The 26,246-nt window shown below is 36.6% G+C and overlaps 2 long non-coding RNA genes across 3 annotated transcripts in view; one reads left to right on the forward strand and one right to left on the reverse strand.

Moving 5' to 3' along the window:
* Positions 1-25,153, reverse strand: part of LOC145524557 (uncharacterized) — a 38,722-nt gene extending 13,569 nt beyond the window's left edge. Inside the window, exons 1-3 of one of the 2 annotated variants that reach the window (XR_014067668.1) lie at positions 24,976-25,153; positions 22,360-22,492; positions 362-499 (exon numbers count right to left, since the gene is read on the reverse strand). This is a non-coding gene — a long non-coding RNA (uncharacterized LOC145524557). Of the gene's footprint in view, positions 1-361; positions 500-19,248; positions 21,511-22,359; positions 22,493-24,326; positions 24,467-24,975 lie in introns of those variants that run through there. The other variant, XR_014067667.1, reaches the window with a different exon arrangement.
* LOC145523805 (uncharacterized) lies at positions 7,083-12,929 on the forward strand. Its single transcript, XR_014066894.1, has 2 exons — positions 7,083-8,304; positions 11,714-12,929. It is a non-coding gene; the product is annotated as an uncharacterized LOC145523805 (long non-coding RNA).
* Positions 25,154-26,246: the final 1,093 nt, after the last annotated feature.

Below are 26,246 nucleotides of genomic sequence, written 5' to 3' on the forward strand. Positions count from 1 at the left end.
ACTAAATTCAACCTGTGTACCGGGATTAGCATGGAATTAATCTGATTCATTGTTTCAAAATGGCTAAACTTCCAGGTGGCCAAAAGGGAGGAAAAAAGCTAACCCTTTTATAGTATTTATGTTGGACCACACTTTTGTCTAAACACCTAGAGTTTAACAATTTACTTCATCTTCAATGTATGAAGTTGGGTGTTGTCAGTTTCTCCTCATAACAAATGAAGAACCTGAACACAGCAAGATTGAAAAATTTACCCAAGATCATGAAAAAAAAAAAATAGGTAATTAAATTGGGTGGGATTCAAACTCGGGCAGCGAAACATCTTCACTGTGCTTCACCACAATGTTATACAAATACATTTACCTCCAACTAGGACCTTCTGAGTCCCAGTAAGAAACTGTGCTTTGAGTTATCCTTACTTATGTAAGACTTGAGCCTGCCATTTGGAGGCAATATTAGAGGAAATCTTCTGGTATATAAATTATCCAGAGGGTAATTTACCTAGACAAATCATAAAATGACAAATGGTCAAATTCCACATTTTACTAAAACGTTGAATTATAATACCTTCTTTAAAATTTCAGAAATCTCACATAAATTTTCCCACATTCAGTTTCAGTGGACCTGTATCCTCATTTGATTGACAGCTCTGTGTTAGTATTTAGTAGGCACTAGCCCTTTTCAGACTTTATTTTTTTGGGCTCCAATATCACTGCTGATGGTGATTGCAGCCATGAAATTAAAAGACGCTTACTCCTTGGAAGGAAGGTTATGGCCAACCTAGACAGCATATTTAAAAGCAGAGACATTACTTTGTCAACAAAAGTCCGTCTAGTCAAGGCTATGGTTTTTCCAGTGGTCACGTATGGATGTGAGAGTTGGATGGTGAAGAAAGCTGAGTGCCGCAGAATTGATGCTTTTGAAATGTGGTGTTGGAGAAGACTCTTGAGAGTCCCTTGGACTGCAAGGAGATCCAATCAATCCATCCTAAAAGAGATCAATCCTGGGTGTTCATTGGAAGGTCTGATGTTGAAGCTGAAACTCCAATACTTTGGCCACCTCATGCGAAGAGTTGACTCATTGGAAAAGACCCTAATGCTGGGTAGGATTGGGGGCAGGAGGAGAAGGGGACGACAGAGGATGAGATGGTTGGATGGCATCACCGACTCGATGGACATGGGTTTGGGTAGACTCCGGGAGTTGGTGATGGACAGAGAGGCCTGGCGTGCTGCAATTCATGGGGTCACAAAGAGTCGGACATGACTGAGCAACTGAACTGAACTGAGCCCTTTAGCTTGAATTGTGCTCTCCTGTTTTTCATAGTTCTTCATAGTTCCTACCAGAACTGGCCATGCGAGTTTAGGACCTCTTATCCACTGGTTCATGCTTTCATACTTTCTAAACTGTTCATGTGTACAATTGAAAAGGACTTATACTTAGAGATGGCTTGATGTTTTGTGGACTCTGATGCTTATGCAATATTGGGAACTCTTTAAGGAAAATGATACAAAGTTATAAATATAAAAACAGCTGTGAAAGTTAATATATATTTAAAATCGGTAATAATCACAAATTATAATTTATAAATGTTAAATTACACAAATGCCCTGAAATCAAAGAATATATTTATATTAGAGTCTGACATGCTTTCAGAATACTTTCTCCAAAATCTGGGTGTCTAGTCTTTGATTGCCTCTCCTTATGACAGTGATTTTAATACTACTGTTTTCTATAGAGAGAATATGACAATAATAAACAAACTCATAACAAACTAATACATTGCACTGAAGTCAAATCAAACGGAATCCATCTCCCACTCAATTGACCTTAAGTAATACTCCTTTGGATATAACCAACTCAACATCCTCAGACAACAGAAAATATGATGCAGGGGAAGCTAAAGTAGAAAGAGATAGTGGTCTCAAGCAAAGGTAGTTAGAATACTTCAGCATCCAAGTCAACTTGAGTTACCAAAATACCACAGACTTGTTCAGTCGCACAGTCGTGTCCACTGTTTGTGACCCCATGGCCTGCAGAGCACCAGGCTTCTCTTTCTTTCACCATTTCCTGGGGTTTGCTGACAGACTGAGTTGCTTCAAAAACAGAACTTTATTTTCTAACAGTTCTGGGGGCTGGAAGTCTGATCAGGCTGCCATCGCAGTGAGTTTCTGGTGAGAATTCTCTCTCAGACCTGCGATGGGCCACATTCATGGGGTGGTGAGTGGAGAAAAGGAACTCTCAGGTGTCTCTTTTTAGGGACACTAATTCTATCAGCTTAGGGCTCTACTCTTAAGAACTTGGTTAACTATAATAATCTCCTTTTAGGTCTTATACCCACAAATAGTCATTTTAGAGGTCAGAGCTTCGACATAAATTTTGGGGGATATAATTAGGTGAGTCACAATGAGAGCTAAAGCCTTCCTCTAAGTCATAATTGCTGCTGCTGCTGCTGCTAAGTCGCTTCAGTCGTGTCTAACTCTGTGCGACCCCATAGACGGCAGTCCACCAGGCTCTGCCATCCCTGGGATTCTCCAGGCAAGAATACTGGAGTGGGTTGCCATTTCCTTCTCCAGTGCATGAATGGGAAAATTGAAAGTGAAGTCGCTCAGTCGTGTCCGACTCTTAACGACCCCATGGACTGTAGCCTACCAGGCTCCTCTGTCCATGGGATTTTCCAGGCAAGAGTACTGGAGTGGGGTGCCATTGCCTTCTCTAATCTGCCAAATGATGGGCCTGTAGGAAGATCTTGTGCTGTTTTCTTTTAAAGGGCAAACATTTTCAAATACTCTTTATCAATAATTTTTTAATTAACCAGTGTAAGTTCAAATCCATGACCTCTTTTTCTAACAAGTGCTTGGAAGGCTATCCAGCAGTGATTGAATAGTATCAATGGGGCCATTGAGGTGAGAGAAAATTTAACATTTTCAGAGATATTGAAATTTGTCCAGTGTGGTTATGACAGTGAGAGAAGGTGGCATAAAATGAGATTGTAGCTGGAGGAAGAACCTACATTTTAGTATTTTATTTAAACTACATACCTGATATTTTGAAAAGTTTAGATTGTGAACTATTTTAATATATAATATTTAATTTCTTCATTTTTAAATCATGCACACAAAGAGTAATCAGATGTTTTGTTTGAGATGAGATAAACTATTACCATAGTGAGTTAATATAGTTGCTGAAACAAAGCAAACTGAGCTAACAGATATTGTATATTTCATTGCATTCCAACCTCTTTTTCGACCTTCAAAACTGCCCATGGGGACTCCCAATAGTTTGGCTTATGTGGGCATCTATGAGGCTGCAGAGACAACACACAGATGTGAATAGTTGTTTTTCATTAGATTACATATGTATTGTTGTTATTCAGTTGCTAAGTCATGTCTGACTCTTTGCTACCCCATGGACTGCAGCACGACAGGCTTCCCTGTCCTTCACCATCTCCCAGAGTTTGCTCAGATTCATGCTCATTGAGTCAGTGATGCTATCTAACCATCTCATCCTCTGCCACCTTCATGGATCACAGCCTTATCATGGCAAAGTGAAGCTATGAGGCATGCTGTGTAGGGCCACCCAAGATGGATGAGTCACAGTGGAGGGTTCTGACAAAACGTGGCCCACTGGAGGAGGCAATGGCAAATCACTTGAGTATTCTTGCCGTGAGAAACCCATGAACGACATGATATATATGTATCATTTAAACAATAAGATATTTATCACTATACACAATACATGTATATATATATAACATGTATATAACTTATACTAATGTGATATAACCACTATTCAACACTAGTAGTAAATCATAAAACAAGCTATTTCTTTGAAAAAACACTTCAAAATATTTTTATAAATTCTGCAAATATGACACATTATTTCTTTATTACAACAATTGTAGCACTTTCCCCTCAAAGTGACCAGAAACTGAAAAATTATTTAAAAAAATAGTCACAAAATATCTAGCAACACAAAAATATATTTCTTCTCTCCCCATGTTCCTGTTCACCTACAGAAGTAGCCTGTCAGTAGCTTACATCTGTTTTTCTACTCTTTCTCTATGGATTCACACATATACATAGACACAAATAAAAACAGATAAGGGATAATTAAGGATAATGTGTATTTGTCCATAAATATAGAATTACTTTTAATAAAATTACGTATACAGCATCTAGTGAGCTGTACATTTCTGTTCGTATAGAGCTATTTCATACTTTTATGAGCTTTCACATTATTCAATACATATATATACATATATCTTATCATTTGTTAGTCATTATCTTACTGATGGGTATTTAGTTTCCTATTTTTTACTACTACAATGCTGTAATGCCATTCTTATAAATATGTATTTGTAATTATTTTTGTAGGGTTGACAAAAATATGCATATTTTCAATTTTGAGAGATCACTGTCAACTTGTCAACCTTAAAATTGGTAACAGACACAAAAACTCTACCAATTTATACTTCCATCAACTGAGTATGAGGATCTCTTTAGCAGTCTGTTTCACTATTGTAATTTATTATATTCTCATTTCCTGTGAAAGAGGAGAGTGAAAAAGTTGGCTTAAAGCTCAACATTCAGAAAACTAAGATCATGACATCTGGTCCCATCACTTCATGAGAAGTAGATGTGGAAACAGTGTCAGACTTTATTTTTTGGGGCTTCAAAATCACTGCTGATGGTGATTTTAGCCATGAAATTAAAAGACACTTACTCCTTGGAAGGAAGGTTATGACCAACCTAGACAGCATATTTAAAAGCAGAGACATTACTTTGCCAACAAAGGTCCGTCTAGTCAAGGCTATGGTTTTTCCAGTGGTCATGTATGGATGTGAGAGTTGGACAGTGAAGAAAGCTGAGCGCTGCAGAATTGATGCTTTTGAACTGTGGTGTTGGAGAAGACTCTTGAGAGTCCCTTGGACTGCAAGGAGATCCAACCAGTCCATCCTAAAGGAGATCAGTCCTGGATGTTCATTGGAAGGACTGATGTTGAAGCTGAAACAACAATACTTTGGCCACTTCATGCAAAGAGTTGACTCATCGGAAAAGACCCTAACGCTGGGAAGGATTGGGGGCAGGAGGAGAAGGGGACGACAGAGGATGAAATGGTTGGATGGCATCACTGACTCGATGGACGTTGGTTTGGGTAGACTCTGGGAGTTGGTGATGGACAGGGAGGCCTGGCGTGCTGCGATTCATGGGGTTGCAAAGAGTCGGACACAACTGAGCCACTGAACTGAACTGAAACTGAATCTAATTAATGAAAATTGAAATCTTATGATCATATCTTTTTGCATTACTTATTACTCACAACAATTATATTTTATAATCTTTTGGCTATTCACATTTTTTTACTGAGAATATCTGATTTTGTTCTTTATCACTTACCTTCTCTTGTTTTATGAGTTAGAGACTCTTCATACAAAAATATTAAACATTTTACTGCCATATATGTATTTCCAAACATTTCTTGTCTTTTACCTATGCTTATAATGATTTCACATAGAAATTTCAAAATATATAAACTTAGGTGATCCTATTTATCTTTTTCTTTGTACCTTTTAAATTTGGTCTAATTTAGGAAGAATATAATGTAATAAACTTCTTTTGTCCTTTGGACAATTACCCCATTTTTGTGCATCTGATATTGGCATCTTTATTTTCCTGAAGGAAGTCACCCTGACACTCAATCAATAGGTGAGACCAATTCCACTTAGACTCCAAGGATTCTTATAAGTAGCTGACTTAGCCAGTGAGTGAACTACATTCCAAGATCAGAGCTGAGGCACCTGACCGAGGCTATGAAACAGCAAGGAAAGGTCAGCCCTGGGACTTATGCTATTAAATCACATAAAGAGAAGTCATTATTCATTCACCGGAGCCCTTGTGAATATAAGCCTAGGATTTTTCATGACCATCTTGTCAACCTTCAGTGGACTTTGCCTGAAGATAAATCCAAAACTGAGGAAAGCAATGCAGTAAGATGAAGAGAAACACATTTCTGATGATACTGCTTAGATACCAGTGTTAATAGTGCCAAAAACTCAGGCTACACTTGGGACCCTTAAGCTATACAAGTGAATAAATTTTTAAGTTGTTACATTTTTAAAATGTCAGTTTAAGTAAAACCTTCTAATCTGTCTTGGATTAAAAAGGAGAACTCTGTAACATATTTTCCACCCCAATATAATTTCTAAAAAATACCCTATATTTTCTTCCATAGTTTCATATGCTTAATAATTTTCTCCCTATTTTTATAATACAAAGTTATTATAATACAAAGTTATTACAAAAATATTAAGCAATACACAGAAACATGTGAGAAAGTAAAAATATCCTCAATTTCATGAAAGAAGCACCATTAATATTTTTATAATGTTCTTTTTTCAGAATTTCCAAAGTATGCATTTTATTTTTTATAGTTCATTTTTTAAAAAGTTTTATTGGAGCATAGTTGATTTTTAATGTCTTATTTTCATGTGTACACAACAAAGTGATTCAGTTATACATTTATTCATTCTTTTCCAGATTCTTTCCCCATATAGGTATTATAGACTGTTGATTAGAGTCCCCTGTGCTGTACATAAGGACCTTGTTATCTATTTTATACATAGCAGTATGTGTATGCTAATCCCAACTACTAATTTATCTCCTCACTATATTTCCCCTTTTATAACTATAAGTTTGTTTGTTTTTGAAATCTATGAGTCAGTTTTTCTTTTATAAATAAGTTCATTCATATTATTTTTAAACTAGATTTCACATATGAGTGATATCATATTTGTCTTTCTGTCTGGCTTATTTTGCTTAGTTATGCTTATCTCTAGACTCATTCATGTTGCTGCAAATGGCATTATTTCATTCTTCTTTATGGCTGAGTAATATTCCATAGTGTATATAGACCACATGTTCTTTATCCATTCCACCACTGATGGACACTGAGGTTGCTTCCGTGTCTTGGCTGCCATAAATAGTGCTGCGATGAACATTAGGGTGCATATATCTTTTTGAAGTATGGCTTTCTCTAGATATGTGGCCAGGAGTGAGATTTCTGGATCATATGGTGGCTCTATTTTTAGTTTATTAAGGAACCTCCATACCATTCTCAGTAGTGGTTGTACCAATTTACATTCCCACCAACAGTGTAGGATGGTTCCCTTTTCTGGACATCCTCTCCAGCATTTATTATTTGTAGACATTTTGATGATGGCTATTCTGACAGTTGTGAGGTGACACTTCGTTGTAATTTTGATTTGCATTTCTCTGATAATTAGTGATGTTGAGCATCTTTTCATGTGCTTTTTATACATCTGTATGTTTTCTTTGGAGATATGTCTATTTAGATCTTCTGTCCATTTTTGATTATTTTTTTTTGAAATAGAACTGCATGAGCCGTTTGTATATATTGCTGATTAATTCCTTGTTAGTTGTTTCATTTGCAAATACTCTCTCCCATTCTGTGGGTTGTCTTTTCATTTTGTTTATGGTTTTCTTTCCTGTGCAAAAGCTTTTAAGTTTAATAGCTTCCTTTTGTTTTTGTTTTTATTTTCATTACTCTAGGAGGTGGAACCAAAAAGTTATTGCTACAGTCAATGTCAAAGAGTGTTCTGCCTGTGTTTTCCTCTAAGAGTTTTATAATGTACAGCCTTACATCTAGGTCTTTGATCCATTTTGAGTTTATTTTTGTGTGTGGTGTTAGAAAATGTTCTAATTTCATTCTTTTACGGGTAGCTGCCCAGTTTTCCCATCACCACTTATTGAAGCGACTTTCTTTTCTCCAGTGTATATTCTTACCACCTTTGACATAGATTAATTGACCATAGATGTGTGGCTTTATTTCTGTGCTTTCTCTCCTGTTCCATTGATCTATATTTCATTTTTGTGCCAAAACCATATTGTTTTGATGACTGTAGTTTTGTACTAGATTGGCAAAAAAATTTGTTTTTCCATGTTACAGAAAAACCAACAGACAAAAAAATTTTTCTTGGCCAACCCGATAGTATAGTCTGAAGTCAGGGAGACTCATTCCTCCAGCTCCATTTTTTTCTCCCCTCAGGATTGCTTTAGCTGTTCAGGGTCTTTTGTCTTTCTGTGAAAAAAAGAATTGTTCTAGTTCTGTGAAAAAATACATTGGTAATTTAATAGGCATAGGTAATTTGATAGGGATTGCATTGAATCTATAGATTGCAATGATTTTGCATAGTGTTCTTTTATATGCCCTCCTAGATACACCCTAAACACTCACACACTTATTTTTTATATATGTCTTATCCTAAGGATATCTTTTTTTCTAGTTCAGTTCAGTTCAGTCGCTTAGTCATGTCTGACTCTTTGGTACCCCATGAACTGCAGCACGCCAGGCCTCCCTGTCCATCATAAACTCCCGGAATTCACCCAAACTCATGTCCATTGAGTCTGTAATGCCCTCCAACCATCTCATCCTCTGTCCTCCCTTTCTCCTCCTCCCTCAATCCTTCTCAGCATCAGGGTCTTTTCAAATGAGTCAGCTCTTCGCATGAGGTGGCCAAAGTATTGGAGTTTCAGCTTCAACATCAGTCCTTCCAATGAACACTCAGGACTGATCTCCTTTAGGATGGACTCATTGGATCTCCTTGCAGGTCCAAGGGACTCTCGAGAGTCTTCTCCAACACCACAGTTCAAAAGCATCAATTCTTCAGTGTTCAGCTTTCTTTATAGTCCAACTCTCACATCCATACATGACTACTGGAAAAACCATAGCCTTGACTAGACAGATCTTTGTTGGCAATGTAATGTCTCTGCTTTTCAATATGCTGTCTAGATTGGTCATCACTTTTCTTCCAAGGAGTAAGTGTCTTTTTATTTCATGGCTGCAGTCACCATCTGCAGTGATTTTGGAGCCCCCCAAAATAAAGCCTGACACTGTTTCCACTGTTTCCCCATCTACTTCCCATGAAGTGATGGGAAGGGATGCCATGATTTTAGTTTTCTGAATGTTGAGCTTTAAGCCAACTTTTTCACTCTCTTCTTTCACTTTCATCAAGAGGCTCTTTAGTTCTTCACTTTTTGCCATAAGGGTGGTGTCATCTGAGGTTATTGATATTTTGCCCGGCAATCTTGATTCCAGCTTGTGCTTCTTCCAGCCAGAGTTTATACAATATGACCCTCCATTTCACTCCATGACCCTCCATTTCACTCCTAGGCTGATGTCCAAGCACAGACTTGCACACAGAGGCACATAGAAGGTTTGTGGAAAAGTCAAACGAAATATCCTCGGGCGGTGAAGCCCTTACTTATCCCCTGCAGATCTCAGCAAGGGTGAAGAGACCTCTAGGCTTTCCAAAAATTGTGAAGCATATGTGAAAATGTGAGAAATTGAATAATATAAATTGAGTCATGCATAAACTATACCAAATGGAATAGGTTGAAGAAGAATATTTATAAGCATGTTATATGTAAGGGAATGATATTTCAAAATACATATTAACAAGCTCTAGAGCTCTTCAGAAACTACAACTCAACTAAAAGAAAATTAGTAGATGATATTAATGTAAGTTTTTAACTCAAAATCTACAATTTGTTGTTGTTGTTGTAGTTGCTAAGTCATATCTGAATCTTTGTGACCCAGGAACTGTAGCCCACCAGGCTCCTCTGTCCATGGGATTTCCCAGGCAAGAATACTGGAGTGGGTTGCCATTTCCTTCTCTATGGGCTCTCTGACACAGGAATTAAACTCACATTTTCTGCATCGGCATGAAGATTGTTTACCATGAGTTACCAAGAAGCCCCCAAATGAACCATAAATATATGTAAATATGTTCAATGTCAGCACTAAGAAAATATAAAGTAACAACTAGATGGTCTGAATAACAGTTATTAAGATAACACCTACTTCTGTGGCAAATGCAAGGGAAGTGTCTTAATCATGAATACTCATGAAAATATTGATTGATTTTCATTAGTTTGGAAGAGAAATCTCAAAGTATCTGCTAAAACTGAAAATACAGATAAGCATTCAAATAAAAGGGAAAATGTTATTACAGCATGTCTTAATAGGCAAAATATTAGGAAATATAACAGTGGTACTCATTACTAAATTAAGATATATGAAAATTAAAGAATGATTTATATCTCTAATTAGAGGGATTTTTTTAACATACTTTTTGTGAGAAGAGCAAGATGCATAAAGGTGTATATAATGTCCCATACTTGTTACATGAAACTGGCAAAGATCCACTTTGTGTGCATATGTATAGCAATAATAATATTATGAACCTGAGATTCCACATCAGGTTAACGATAGTTATATAGTAGGTAGAGGGAAATAGAAAGTGAGAGGGGTGTAAATAAAAATAATATCAAAATGCGATAAAATATAGAATATAGAAAGATGCTGTGAAAGTGCTGCACTTGATATGTCAGCAAATTTGGATAACTCAGCAGTGGCCACAGGACTGGAAAAGGTCAGTTTTCATTCCAACCCCAAAGAAAGGCAATACCAAAGAATGCTCATACTATCAAACAATTGCACTCATCTCACATGCTAGTAAAGTAATGCTCAAAATTTTCCAAGTCAGGCTTCAGCAACATGTGAACTGTGAACTTCCAGATGTTCAAGCTGGTTTTAGAAAAGTCAGAGGAACCAGAGATCAAATTGCCAACATCCGCTAGATGATCGAAAAAGCGAGAGAGTTCTGCTTTATTGACAATACCAAAACCTTTGACTGTGTGGATCACAATAAACTGTGGAAAATTCTGAAAGAGATGGGAATATCAGACCACCTGACCTGCCTCTTGAGAAACCTGTATGCAGGTCAAGAAGCAATAGTTAGAACTGGACATGGAACAACAGACTGGTACCAAATAGGAAAAGGAGTATGTCAAAGCTGTATATTGTCACCCTGCTTATTTAACTATGCAGAGTACATCATGAGAAATGCTGGGCTGGAGGAAGCATAAGCTGGAATCAAGATTTCCCGGAGAAATATCAATAACCTCAGATACGCAGATGACACCACCCTGATGGCAGAGTAAAGAACTAAAGATCCTCTTGATGAAAGTGAAAGAGGAGAGTGAAAAAGTTAGTTTAAAGTTCAACATTCAGAAAACTAAGATCATGGCATCTGGTCCCATCACTTCATGGCAAATAGATGGGGAAACAGTGGAAACAGTGTCAGACTTTATTTTGGGGGGGCTCCAAAATCACTGCAGATGGTGACTACAGCCATGAAATTAAAAGATGCTTACTCCTTGGAAGAAAAGTTATGACCAACCTAGACAGTATATTAAAAAGCAGAGACATTACATGGCCAACAAAGGTCCGTCTAGTCAAGGCTATGGTTTTTCCAGTAGTCATGTATGGATGTGAGAGTTGAACTATAAAGAAAGCTGAACACTGAAGAATTGATGCTTTTGAACTGTGGTGTTGGAGAAGACTCTTGAGAGTCCCTTGGACCTGCAAGGAGATCAAACCAGTCCATCCTAAAGGAGATCAGTCCTGAGTGTTCATTGGAAGGACTGATGTTGAAGCTGAAATTCCAATACTTTGGCCACCTGATGGGAAGAACTAACTCATTTGAAAAGACCCTGATGCTGAGAAAGATTGAAGGCAGGAGGAGAAGAGGATGACAGAGAATGAGATGGTTGGATGGCATCACCGACTCAATGGACATGAGTTTGTGTAAACTCCAGGAGTTTGTGATGGACACAGAGGCCTGGCGTGCTGCAGTTCATGGGGTTGCAAAGAGTCGGACATGACTGAGTGACTGAACTGGACTGAATTGTACATGTGTATTTAATTTTTTCAGGGAAAGCCAAGTTATTTTCCATACTATGTTTACTGTTTTATGTACCTATCAGTAGGGATTTAAAAATGCTCCACAGTCTTGCCAATAATTTGTTTGGCTTGGCTTTTGAAGTTTAGACACTCTAAAAAATGTGGAACATTATCACATTATGATTTTAATTTGTACATTTTTATAATTTTGAATAACATTTCAAATGTTTATGCAACATATAGTTCTTCCTTAGTGAATAAAAATGTTTCTATTTAAATATTTTACACATCTTCTAATTAGTTGCTGACTTTCCTATTATTGAATTTTTAGATATTCAGAATATGAGATTTTTTGTCAGATATATAATTTCTTCCAGTTGTGGCTTATCTTTGCATTCTGTTAACAGGGACTTTCAAATACCAGCAGTTCCTATTTTTGATAAAATACAATTTATCAATTATTTTATTTATTTATTATGTTTCTAAGAAATCTTGGCCTAACACTAAGCCACAAATATTTTTTTGCTTTCTTGTAAAAGTTTGGTGTTTATATTTATGTTCATGATCCATATTATGTAAATTTTATAAGTGGTTCAAGGCATGGACTATTATACCTCTTATCTATTTTTATGTTTAATTACTGAAGTGAGACATGTTAGTCTGTATTTTTCTTTGTGGGAAAGGTAAATACAAATTATTGATTGAAGGATACATACAATTTATTCTCACAACATGTTTCTTCTTGAATGAGCACTTGTAGTTTTCGTCTTTTAATTTGTTGTATTACATCTAATATTTAAAGTGGGCTTTTTGTAATCAAAACATGGTTAGGTTTTGCTTTAATCCCCTTTGACAATCACTGCCTATTAAATAGTTTATATCATTTAACAGGATCATTACCATGATTGGATCTAAATCTATGCTATTTGTTTTCTATTTGTCCTGTTTGTTCCTGCTCCGCTTACTTCCACTGTAATGCATTATTCTGAATTAATTTAGTGTCTTTTATTTTACTTTGTCTCCTTTGTTGAATTATTGGCTATAATTTTTTTTTGTTTTGTATTTTTGTTTGTATTGTGCATTTTAACTTATGATAATCTACTTTGAAATGCCGTCATGCCACTTCATACATAATATAAAAACCTAGGAAAAAAAATAAAAATAAAAATTAAATTAAATTAAAAACATTGAAATAAATAAAAACCTGACAACAGTGTGCTGTCATTTTTCCTTTATTGGCCAATGTCATTATTGTCGTATATATTGTACAAAGTCCAGGACACAACATTGTTTCTTATTTCCATGACTGTATCTTCAAGCCCATTGACCTTTTATTCTTAAATGTCTGATCTGCCATTAATCTTCTCCAGTGCACTCTGTATCAGATATCCTAATAAGTTTCATCTCTAGAATTAAATTTGCATCTTTGGTATTTCTGTGTTTTATAAAATGCTCTCTCTTTCTGCAGCTTCTTATACATAGAGAGTACAGTCATAGTAAGTGTTTCAGTAGTACTGTTACTAATTATTGTTACAATCAATTTTGGGGGGATTAATTTTGATTGATTGTTTTCCTCATCATGGGTCATATTTTCCTGCTTGTTTGCATACCTAATAATTTTTCTAATACCTTCTTGTGTTTGTATGCATCTACAACCATGGACAGAAGAGCCTGGTGGGCTACAATAGTGCTGAACTTTATTTGTTACAGTTAAATTACATGAAAATAATATGATATTTTCCTATCTTGATTTTTAAGTTTTGTTAGGCAAGACCAAAACAATTTTAGTTTGGGTCTAAATTTCCCCCAATTTAGGGACAAATTCCTTTTGAGGCGTCTACCCAATGACCTGTGAATTATGACCTTTCCCACTCTGTGGGACTAGGAACCACGCTTGGTATCATGTGAGTGCTGAGGGTTGTTTCTCTGTTGATTTTAGATGGCTATTCTCTTGGTCTCAGGTAGTTTCTTCACCATGAAAACTGATCAGTGTTCAGCTCAAGGGGGACCATCTGCACATCTCTAGGTAGCTTGCTCCATGCAGCTTTCTCCCCTCAGGTTTCTGCCTTTCTTTAATCTAGCCTCTTGTCCTTCTCAGACTTTTAACACCCACTTCTCAATTCACTGAGGAATCATCCTTCGCCTGTGTTTTCCCCTACTGTGACACAGTCTGGCAATTCTCTCCAGACAGTATACTGTAGCAATTACAGAGCTCACTTTGTTTGTGAACCATCTTGCAGGAAGTACTGCAAGAACTCCAATGCTTCGAAGTGTTATTTATATATTGCATAGATTTGGAGTTGAACTGGGAGTGCAAATTTGGATGCTATTACTTTATCCTGGTCATAAGCAGAGGAGGAATTTAATACAGATGTTTTTCAAGACTGAAAGAAGAAAAATCCCAAGAATCACTATTGTAATAGATTGTACTCTACTGTTAAATAGGAACGTAGTGTACAGTTTTTGCAGCTGCTCTTTCGTTGCTAAGTCGTGTCTGACTCTTTGTGACCCCCATGGACTGTAGCCTACCTGGGTAGTTTATTATAAGGAACTCTAAAAATCGTATTCAACTTACTACAGCTCTTCTATAGTTTATGTACGGTTTTCTTATATATAGTGACTAAAGGATATTTTCCCAAGTATTTTACTGAGAAGGAGACAAAGGAGACTAATTAAGGAAGATAAAAAGTCATAATTTTTTTAAAGGTAAGCCATTAAAAGAAAGAACACAATTTGGAAGCTTTATAAAAATATGCTTATTTTCAACCTTGGAATTTTTGGTCTAATTTTAATGTGTATTCTACTTCATTTCATTAACAAATAAATCTTTAACAAATGAAAACTTCAAATTCACCTACAGGGTATGTATTTTTATTTAGTATCACTTTTATTTTCCCTTTTATATTCTGGACTTCTATTCCATAAAAGTTGCAGAAATATATGCAATTGCCATGAAACATGGAGCTATATTGTTTAAGCAAGTCACCTATTTATATAAAGCACAAATAATTTGGAATTCTATTTGGTATTTCAATATTTTTATCTACTTTGTAATTTAATTATAGTAACTCCATGATTAGTGCTCTGTGTTTTTCTTCAATAAACAAATCATTTATCTTTATTAACTTCTCTACATGGAATATATTTTTGTGATGAAGACCAAGAAATAAGAGCACTCAGTTGCATATAGCATATTGTTTACATTTTCTTAAATTAAAATACCTAGTGTCTTTGTTGTTGTTGTTACTTTTATAAATATTGGAAATATTAAATAAGGAAATTAAAACTTCAGAAAGACCTACTCCTTGGTTTGGGATAAAGTTATTACCTAGAACAATTAAAAATTAGTTTTAAGCATCTGGATATAATGTCATATTTCCAACTTCCCCTAAAGAAATATTTCTGTTTTCCCATTATGATGAAATAAAGCAAGAAAAAAGACAAAACAAAAACCTTACAACCTCAGATATTGAGACTCACAGATAATTTAATGCTAGGATGTGGGAAAAAGGTAATAATGATAAAAAGTGAGATGGAACTGGATGGAGAAATAAAAGGGCTGGCTTCAAGGTATGGTAAATTCTGCCTTTATTTTCTGAAAATAGAGTATCTGAGAAGGCAAATATTTCTGAAATTCTGTAGTTGGTTCTCTGATGCTCTGATACAGAGATTTAAGACCTGGATCAGGAATTCCCAAAGGAGAGAAGGCCTTGGGTTTCAGCAGAATTAATTGAGAGGTTCTATTTTTCGAACTATACTTACCTGTTAGAGAAGAAGTTACACATGAGAGAGGAGAGCTGCTTTTGGCACCTGATTATGAAGACCTGACTCCTGCATCTTCTGCTAACTTCACAGCATGAGTCAAACTGTTTTCTGTACTCTAGAATCTTTAGCTATAAATGGGGTCCAAAGTAAATTATAGAATTGTTTTGAAGTTGCAATAATACCTCAATAAATGTTAAATATTAGCTACTACGTTAGCAGCAATTGTTATTACTATTATTATTATCAATCAGAGAGAGCTATACTTACAAATGGAAATGTTTCATAATACTTAGAAATGATGGGATAGAAAACTAAATGAGAATTTCAACTACCAATAAGAAAACTTGACATCTACTCTCCACAACCCAACAGAGGATGAATAAGGAATATGTGTGTGTGTGTGTGTGTGTGTGTGTGTGTGTATGTGTATGTGTGTATGTATGTGTGTGTGTTAGTCGCTCAGTTGTATCTGACTCTTTGCCACCCATGGGCTGTAGCCCACCAGGCTCCTCTGTCCATGAGGATTCTCCAGGCAACAATACTGGGGTGGGTTGCCATTGCCTTCTCCAGCGGATCTTCCCCACCCAGGGATCAAACCCAAGTCTCTTGCATTGCAGGCAGATTCTTTACCATCTCCGTCACCGGGAAATATGCTCACTCATATATTTACTTGCCCTATACTGCTCCGTGGAGAAGGAGATGGCAACCCATTCCAGTATTCTTGCCTGGAAAATTTCATGGACAGAGGAACCTGGCTGTAGTCCATGGGGTTTCAAAGAGTCAGACAGGACTGAGCGACTAACATACTGCTCCGATCTTTCTTTCTTTTTTTTGTTATCTTTGTTGAGTGATAGTCTTTATCACGTAAGAAAGTCCTCTCCTACTTCTGCCTTGTTGAGAGTTTTATAATGAATCATAATGAATGTTGGATTTTAAGAAATGCTTCTTGTGAATGGGTTGATCTGATCATGTGCATTGCATTTCCTAACATTTTCATGTGATAGATGACTTAATTGACTTCTGAATGTTGAAATAATCCTACATACTTGAAGTAAGTCTCAACTTTGCTGGACAAGCATTTTATTGTTGGATCTCATTGGCTGATATATTTTTGAAATCTAGTTTTAGTTTTCTTTTCTTTTAAGAGCTTTATCTGGTTTTGTTATTAAGATAATGCTGGCTTCATAGATTGAATTAGAATGTGTTACCCCTGCTTCCACTTGGATAAGATTCTGGAGGTATGCTATTACTTTTTTCATTAATTGTCTGATAGTATTCACAAATGAAATCAATTGGATCTACTACTTTCTATTTTGGAAGATTATTAACTATTGATTCCATTGTGTCCTGAAAACATACTTTCTACAACTTATGGTCTTTTAATTAGCGTGATCTGTCCTATTCAACAGTCCATGTGAGCCTTAAAAATGTGCATATTTTGCTATTGCAAGATAGAGAATTCTTTCATTGTAAGTTGCTTCAATCGATTAATAATGTTTTTAGGTCAATTTTATCCTTATTATTTTTATGCCTATTTGGTATACCAATTACTGAAAAAAAATAGACACAATTAAGAAAATATATGATAATAATGGTGAATCTATCTGTCTCCTTTCAGTTCTGTTTTTCTTTTTCTTTTTTGAAATTCTGTTGTCAGGTGCATAGTAATTTAGGATTTTTCTTGGAGAATTGACCTTTTTATTGTTATTTTACATTCTTCCTTATTTCTTTCTTTCTTTTTTTTTTTTTTACATTCTTCATTATTTCTAATGATTCAGTTCAGTTCAGTTCAGTTCAGTCGCTCAGTCGTGTCCGACTCTTTGCCACCCCATGAACCACACCACGCCAGGCCTCCCTGTCCATCACCAACTCCCGGAGTCTACCCAAACCCATGTTCATCAAGTCATTCCAACAACACAAGAGAAGACTCTACACGTGGACATCACCAGATGGTCAACACCGAAATCAGATTGATTATATTCTTTGCAGCCAAAGATGGAGAAGCTCTATACAGTCAGCAAAAACAAGACCGGGAGCAGACTGTGGCTCAGATCATGAACTCCTTATTGCCAAATTCAGACTTAAATTGAAGAAAGTAGGGAAAACCACTAGACCATTCAGGTATGACCTAGATCAAATCCCTTATGAGTATACAGTGGAAGTGAAAAATAGATTTAAGGGACTAGACCTGATAGACAGAATGCCTGATGAACTATGGACAGAGGTTCGTGACATTGTACAGGAGACAGGGATCAAGAAAATCCCCATGGAAAAGAAATGCAAAAAAGCAAAATGGCTGTCTGAGGAGGCCTTACAGATAGCTGGGAAGAGAAGAGAAGTGAAAAGCAAAGGAGAAAAGGAAAGATATTCTCATCTGAATGCAGAGTTCCAAAGAATAGCAAGGAGAGATAAGAAAGCCTTCCTCAGCGATCAGTGCAAACAAATAGAGGAAAACAACAGAATGGGAAAGACTAGAGACCTCTTCAAGAAAATTAGAGATACCAAGGGAACATTTCACGCAAAGATAGGCTCGATAAAGGACAGAAATTATATGGACCTAACAGAAGCAGAAGATATTAAGAAGAGGTGGCAAGAATACACAGAAGAACTGTACAAAAAAGATCTTCACGACCCAGATAATCACGATGGTGTGATCACTCACCTAGAGCCAGACATCTTGGAATGTGAAGTCAAGTGGGCCTTAGAAAGCATCACTACGAACAAAGCTAGTGGAGGTGATGGAATTCTAATGATTAGCTTCATCTAAATTTTTGTTGGGAAATAATTTAGCTACTTGGGGTTTCTGTTTATAATTGTTATCAGGGTATATTTTTCTCCTTCCCTTTACTTTTATTTTATGTGATTCCTTATATTCAAAGTGTATTACTTATAGCTATGCTATTTTTAAATTCCAAATGTAGTGACAAAAGATAATTGAGTTTATGTTTAATGAAATGAGTTATACAGTATAGTGTGCATGCTCAGTGGTGTCCAATCTTTGCAACCCTCTGGACTATAGCCACCCAGGCTCCTCTGTGCATGGAATTTTCCAGGCAAGGATACTAGAGTGGGTTGCCATTTCCTACTTCAGGGGATCTTCCTGACCCAGGGATCAAACTAGTGTCTCCTGCATTGAAGGGTGGATTCTTTACCTCTGTTGCTGCTGCTGCTGCTAAGTCACTTCAGTCATGTCCGACTCTTTGCGACGCTATAGACGGCAGCCCACCAGGCTCTGCCGTCCCTAGGATTCTCCAGGCAAGAATACTGGAGTGGGTTGCCATTTCCTTCTCCAGTGCATGAAAGGGAAAAGTAAAAGTGAAGTCGCTCAGTCGTGTCCGACTCGCAGCGACACCATGGACTGTAGCCTACACCAGGCTCCTCCATCCACGGGATTTTCCAGGCAAGAGTACTGGAGTGGGATGCCATTGCCTTCTCTGCTTTACCTCTGTACCACCTTGGAAATCCAAATTCACTTTGCCGTGCATTGAGTTATATGAGTTTTTTATATATTTTAAATGTTAACCCCTTGTCAGATACAATTTGCAATGATTTTCACCCGTTTAATGGGTAGCCTTTTCATTTTGTTGACATTCCCTTTGCTGTCCAGAAGTTGTTTTGTCTGTTTGTTTGTTTTTTCTAGTTTGATGTGGTCCCATTGTCTATTTTTGCTTTTAGTGTCATAAGCAAAAAATCACCCCAAACACTGATGTCACAGAACTTACTTTGTTTTCTTTTATAAGTTTAATGATTTCTGGTTTTACATAGTTTTAATCCATTTTAGATTAATTTTTGTGTAGGCTATAAGTTAGTGGTCCAACTTTATTCTTTTACTTGTATTTGTCCAGTTTTCTCAGCATCATTCATTGAAGAGGCTGTCATTTTTCCATTGTATTTTCTTGGCTCTTCTGTTGTAAATTAACTGACCAGTTTATACATTGATTTATTCTTATTTCTAAAGGTTGCTTTGGCTATTTGCAATTTTCGTGTCCCATACAAATCTTAGGATTGTTCTATTTTTGTGAAAAATGCTGTTGGAATTTAGAGTTTCCACTGAATCTGTAGATTGCTTTGCATAGTGGATATTTTAACAGTATTAACTCTTCCAATTCATAAGTATGCCTTCCCATATGTATGTGTCCTCAATTTATTTCACTAATGTCCTATAGTATTCAGTGTACAGGACTTTCACCTCCTTGGTTAAATTTGTTCCTAGGTATTTTATTCTTTTTTTAATGCAATTTTAAATGGGACTGTTTTCTTAAATTCTTACTTTTCCTTCCTTGATAGTATGTAGAAACACATCAGATTTTTGTATATTTATTTTGTGTCCTGTACTGTTACAATTTTTTTTTATTATTTCTAGTAGCTTTTCTGATGGAGTCTTCAGGGTTTTCTATGCATGAAATCATGTCACCTGCAAATAATGATAATTTAATTTCTTTCTGATTTGGAAGACATTTAATTTATCTTTCTTGCTGAATTGCTCTGGCTAAGACTTCCAATACAATGTTGAATACAAGTGTCAAGAGTAGGAATCTTTGTTCATCATTAGAGACGCACTAAGCTTTCTGAATCTGGATGTATTATCTTTACCAAGGTGGGGACATTTTCAGCTTTTCTTTCTACTGATAAGTTTTCTGCCCTGCTCTCTATTTTGTTTCCTTCTGTGATAGGAATATTAGTGCACTTGATGTTGCTCCATAAGTCCCTTAAGTTATTGTCAACATTTTTAGTTCTTTATTTTTCTTCTCTGACATGTCTTCAAGTTAACAGATCCATTCTTCTGCTTTTCTAGTCTGCCGTTGTACTTCTCCATTGCATTATTCATCTCTGTGACTCTTATTGGCACTTTCTTATATTTTCTTTCTCTTCCTTGAAATTCTCACTTCGTTTATATATTCTTCTCCTATGCATAGTGAGCACTGTTAAACAACCACTATTTTGAACTCTTTATCAGGTAAATTTCTTTTCTCCTCTTTACTAAGGTATTTTACTGAGGTGTTATTTTACCCTTTCATTTAGAACATCTTTTGTTTCCTCATTTCCCTTTACTTTCTGTATTAGTTCCTGCACATTAAACATCCAGCTCTCTGAGACTTGGAGTGGTCTCATCCAAGAGACATATCTTATTCTTGCCCTAACTCTTTAAGGTTGTCTCTCAAATCTTCGTGATTGTCCAAGCAGCCTGTTTTATTGTGTGACTCAAAGTGTTTGGGGTGTGCCAACAACTGTTGCTGTTCCCAAGGGGAAGATCTGAGCACCTAGATTAGGTTGATTAAAAGCTGCTTCCTGAGGTTCTGGCTTCTAAAGTTTGAACACTTCAGCTCAGTTAGCTATGGTGTTGTGGGTCTCATGGATGCAAGACCTGTTGGATTTCAAAGCTTGATGCTTTAGAAGTTCATCTCTCAGGTGCAGGTCTTAAAAGTTGGACTGTCAGGTGAGGAATTCAAACCCTGCTCCTCAGTGAGAAACTTAGGGATTTGAGTTCCCTCACAGTTGTGGGTTTCCAGGTGACTCAGTGTTAAAGAATCTGCCTGCTAATACAGGGGACTCAGGAGATGTGGGTTCAATCTCTGGGCTGGGAAGATAACCCTGGAGTAGGAAATGGCAACCAACTCCAGCATTCTTTCCTAGGAAAGGATGGACAGAAAAGTCTAGTGGGCTATATATAGTCCATGAGGTCACAGAAAAAGCTGGACACAATGAAACACACACTGGAACATGCGTGCCAGCTGTAGAGTGTACGGTGACATCGTGACTCAGCCTGTCCTACTAACTTCAATGTGAGTTTTTCTTGTTCAACCAATGTGTAGGAGTTACTCGGCAGGTTTTTTTCCAGAATAAGTTGTTCCATATGTAGTTATAGATTTGGTTACATCCATGGGAAGAGGTGAGTTTTAGGATCCTCCTAAGGTGTCATCTTGAACCTGAACTTCTCACTGAATTTTCACTGCAATTAAAGGTTTCATTCCAGATTCAGACACCTGAAACATATATTTTATGTTTACAATGTATTGGCCATTCTGCTAAGTAGTAGGGTGTTAAAGATGAAATAAGCATAGGATTTATTGTTGGGAATTTCAGAGTCTCTACATTGAAACTACATAAAAGACAAAAAAATGGAATGAAGTGAGACCCAGGAACCTGAAATGTATGGTGCTGTAGAATATAAAAATGCCAGTTCCCAAAAGAAAGAATGAGTCTTACCCAGCTACTGCCAGTAGGCAGTAGTAAACAGTCAATAGGAGCACAGGTTAGAGAGTTCAAATCCCAGCTCCCCCTGTCACTAGCTATACTAACCTTGGTTACATTACTTACCTTTTCTAATGATTTAAAAGCACTTCAAACACATTGCTTTGCTCTGCATCTATTATTTTATCTCTATCATTTCTTTTATTTACCTAATATGCCACTGGCCTTGCTGAAATGAAATTACATTTCTTTTGTATAAACAAGTTATCATGACATAGAAGCTCACTAGCAACCTGTGAGAAATTCTCGTTTGGATCAGACGAGACTAGTGAACACAAACTCCTGTCCATGTGCCCTGGACAAGTCTCCAGGTCCTAACCTTCTATCTGTCCTTCCAGTAGCTGGCCTTGATGGTGAGTACCTTCAGCATATTGATGCTTTACTAGACATACTTTTATTCCTGTTGGTGGTGATCTCTTCTGATGCCCTCATTCTGACTCAGGGAGGGTATATTCTTTTACATAATTATACATAGGATAGCTCGAGTTCAGGCTGTGACTTTTAGAAAGCTTTCCTTATGCTTTGAGATTGAGAAAAATTCAGATGTAGAGCAATGTAAAACTGCCGTTAGAATTACTTACTTTTAGAGTCCATAGGTCCAAACATGATGTCAGAGTTCTTAGCTTCTTACTATATGGTCAACTTTAGTCCCCACCATTAGCCTTCTCCAGGTATCTTCACAATTTCTATTTCAGATGTAATAATGACCAGACCCTAAAATATGCATGCAAAATGTTACTGTCTCATTTCAAAACTCAGTTTATTCTCTGATCCTTCACAGTTAATATTGGGATTTTTTTCCTTATGAATGTACCACTTCTTTCCCAAAGAATACCCCTTCTGCCAATATGTTCCATAGAATTAATTTCCAATAGTATTGAAGTACATTTCTGAAAACCTGAGTTAACTAGCATTAAATTGTATAATAATACATATTAGACATAACAATCCAGTTCAGGAAGTATCAAACCAACACCAGATATTGTTTTACAGTCTTTCAACACTCCCATTAATAGAAGGTTAAAAAAGTCCAATATTTACCTGTATATTTACATTGGCCTGAGGGATGCAAAATGTTTGGACAAGACACACTTAGACATACACTTTTATTAAAAAAACACTTTGGGGATATATTTACAGGGAAATTCCTTAAATTTGCTGTAACATATTTATGATAAATGCATTCACATGTCATATTATCAGAGAGAACTAGTAAGAGATTACTCTGAAGAATATGTCCCTCATATAATTCTCTACCTTTGGTTCATCCTAGGAAGAATATCAGGTACTAAACTATACAAGTAAAAGTCTAAAGTACAATAAAGAGATGTTCCCTATACGGAGGGGTTCTTCATACAGATATTACATCTCAGTAATTATACTAAAAGTGGGAATGATTAACAACCTCTAAGTAGAACTTCTATTCTTGAGTAGAATTTAAAAATCAGTTCACATCAGCGCAGTACAATGTCACAGACCAATTGATTTATGTTCTCAATGCTTCTCTTTGCTTCTGAATATTGCTGGGTTTCCTGAGCTCCAGTTCTCTTTCTAATCCCTTTTATATATAATAGCTTATCACCTAATACAAGACATAATATTAGGTATAGCTCAACTGGACTTCCATCACCTCCACTAGCTTTGTTCGTAGGCATTTTTCCTAAGGCCTGTTTGACTTCACACATTAGGATGCCTGGCTCTAGGTTTGTGATCACCTAACCATCATGGTTATCCCAGTCATTAAGACCTTTTTTATATAGTTCTCTGTGTATTCTTGCCACCTCTTCTTAATCTTTCCTGCTTCTGTGAGGTCCTTACCATTTCTGTCCTTTATTGTGTCCATCCTTCCATGAAATGTTCCCTTGATATCCCCAATTTTTTTGACGTGATCTCTTGTCTTTCCTATTCTGTTGTTTTTTTTCTCCACTTCTTTTCATCATTCATTGAAGAAGACCTTCTTATCTCTCCTTGTTTTCTCTGAAACTCTGCATTCAGTTGGATATATCTTTCCCTTTCTCCCTTTTCTTTTGCTTCTCTTCTTTCCTCAACTATCTGTAAATCTTACTCAGACAACCACTTTGCCTTCTTGTATTTTTTTCCCTTGGGGATAGTTTTGGTCACTGCCTCCTGTACAATGTTACAAACCTCTATCCATAGTTCTTCAGGCACTCTATCAGATCTAATCCCTTTAATCTATTTGTAACTTCCACCGTATAATCGTAAGAGATTTGATTTAGGTCATATCTGAATGGTCTAGTGGTTTTCCCTACTTTCTTCAATTTAAGACTGAATTATGCAATAAGGAATTCATGATCTGAGCCACAGTCAGCTCCAGGTCTTGTTTTTGCTTACCGTATAGAACTTCTCCATCTTTGGCTACAAAGAACATAATCATCCTGATTTTGGTATTGACCATTTGGTGATGTCCATGTGTAAGGTCATCTCCTGTGTTGTTGGAAAAGGGTGTTTTTCATGATCAGTGTATTCTCTTGGCAAAACTCTGTTAGCCTTTTCCCTCCTTTATTTTATACTCCAGGATCAAACTTGCCTGTTATTACAGGTATCTCTTGACTTCCTAATTTTGCGTTCCAATCCTCTGTGATAAAAAGAACATCTTTGTTTGGTGTTAGTTCTAGAAGGCCTTGTAGGTCTTCATAGTACCAGTCAACTTCAGCTTCTTCACCATTAGTGGTTGGGGCATAGACTTGGATTATCATGATGCGAAAGGTTTACCTTGGAAACAAATGAGATCATTCTGTCATTTTTGAGATTGCACCCAATCTCAGAAGAGTATTGCATTTCAGATGGTTTTCTTGAGTATGAGGGCTACTCTGTTTCCTTTAAGGGATTCTTGCCCTCAGTAGTAAATATAATGGTCATATGAATTAAATCCACCCATTCCCCTCCATTTTAATTCATTGATTCCTAAAACGTTGACATTCACTCTTCCCATCTCCTGCTTGACCATGTGCAATTTACCTTGACTCATAGATGAGGCATTCCAGGTTCCTATTCACTATTGTTCTCTATAGCATTGGACTTTATTTTCACCACCAGACACGTCCACAACAGAAAATCTTTTCTGTTCTGGCCCAGCCACTTCATTCTTTCTAAAGCTATTAGTAACAGCCCTCCTTCTTCCCCAGTAGCATATTGGACATCTTCCAATCTGGGGGGTTCATCTTCCACTGTCATACCTTTTTGCCTTTCACACTGTTCATGGGTTTCTCGAAGCAAGAATATTGGAATGGTTTGCTCTTTCCTCTCTCAGTGAATCATGTTTTCTCAGAAATCTTTATTGTGACATGTCCATCTTGGGTGGCCCTGCAGGGCATAGCTCATAAATTTATTGAGTTATGCAAGCCGCTTTGCCATGAAAAGCCTGTGATCCATGAAAGGAATCCCATTATTACCCTATACCAAGCCTAGTAACAATACCTAGTTGTTGTTTACTGGCTAAATCATCTGTGACTCTTTGTGACCCCATGGACTGTAACCCCCCAGGCTCCTCTGTCCATGGGATTTCACAGGTAAGAATACTGGCGTGGTTAGCCATATCCTTCTCTAGGGGATATTCCTGACCTAGGGATAGAACACATGTCTCCTGAACTGCAGGCAGATTCTTTACAACTTAGCTACCAGGGAAGTCCTGTAACAACATTTAACAACATTACAAGAAAGTCAAATTAGAAACTGATTATCTTTGTGAACATATGCACAAAAATCTTTTACAAATTAGCAAATCAATTTCAGTAAATTCTATAAATTCTATATATAAAACTCAGTGTACATATCCCTGGAAAGAAAAGCTGGTTCAGTTGTTGAAAATTAACAGTGCTACACAAAAAGTAGAAATAGTTATGATCATTGAAATTCATGAAGAATAAACATTTGAAAAGTTTAATAAAATCATAAATTTATCATCTTATTGAATTAGGAATAGAATTCTATTACCAGCATCTGTTATATCTATGAAAAATCTTAAAGTAATGCTCAAAATTCTCCAAGCCAGGCTTCAACAATACGTGAACCATGAACTTCCAGATGTTCAAGCTGGTTTTAACAAGGCAGAGGAACCAGAGATCAAATTGCCGACATCTGCTGGATCATCGAAAAAGCAAGAGAGTTCCAGAAAAACAACTATTTCTGCTTTATTGACTATGCCAAAGCCTTTGACTGTGTGAATCACAATAAACTATGGAAAATTCTTAAAGAGATGGGAATACCAGACCATCTGACTTGTCTCTTGAGAAACCTGTATGCAGGTCAGGAAGCAACAGTTAGAACTGGACGTGGAGCAACAGACTAGTTCCAAATAGGAAAAGGAGTACGTCAAGGCTTTATATTGTCACCCTGCTTATTTAATTTATATGCAGAATAAATCATGAGAAACGCTGGGCTGGAGGAAGCACAAGCTGGAATCAAGTTTGCCGGGAGAAATATCAATAACCTCAGATATGCAAATGAC

Source organism: Giraffa tippelskirchi, chromosome 10 (genome assembly GCF_054371585.1).
Source record: "Giraffa tippelskirchi isolate mGirTip1 chromosome 10, T2T-mGirTip1v1.2.pri, whole genome shotgun sequence".
NCBI classification, from domain to species: Eukaryota; Metazoa; Chordata; class Mammalia; order Artiodactyla; family Giraffidae; genus Giraffa; species Giraffa tippelskirchi.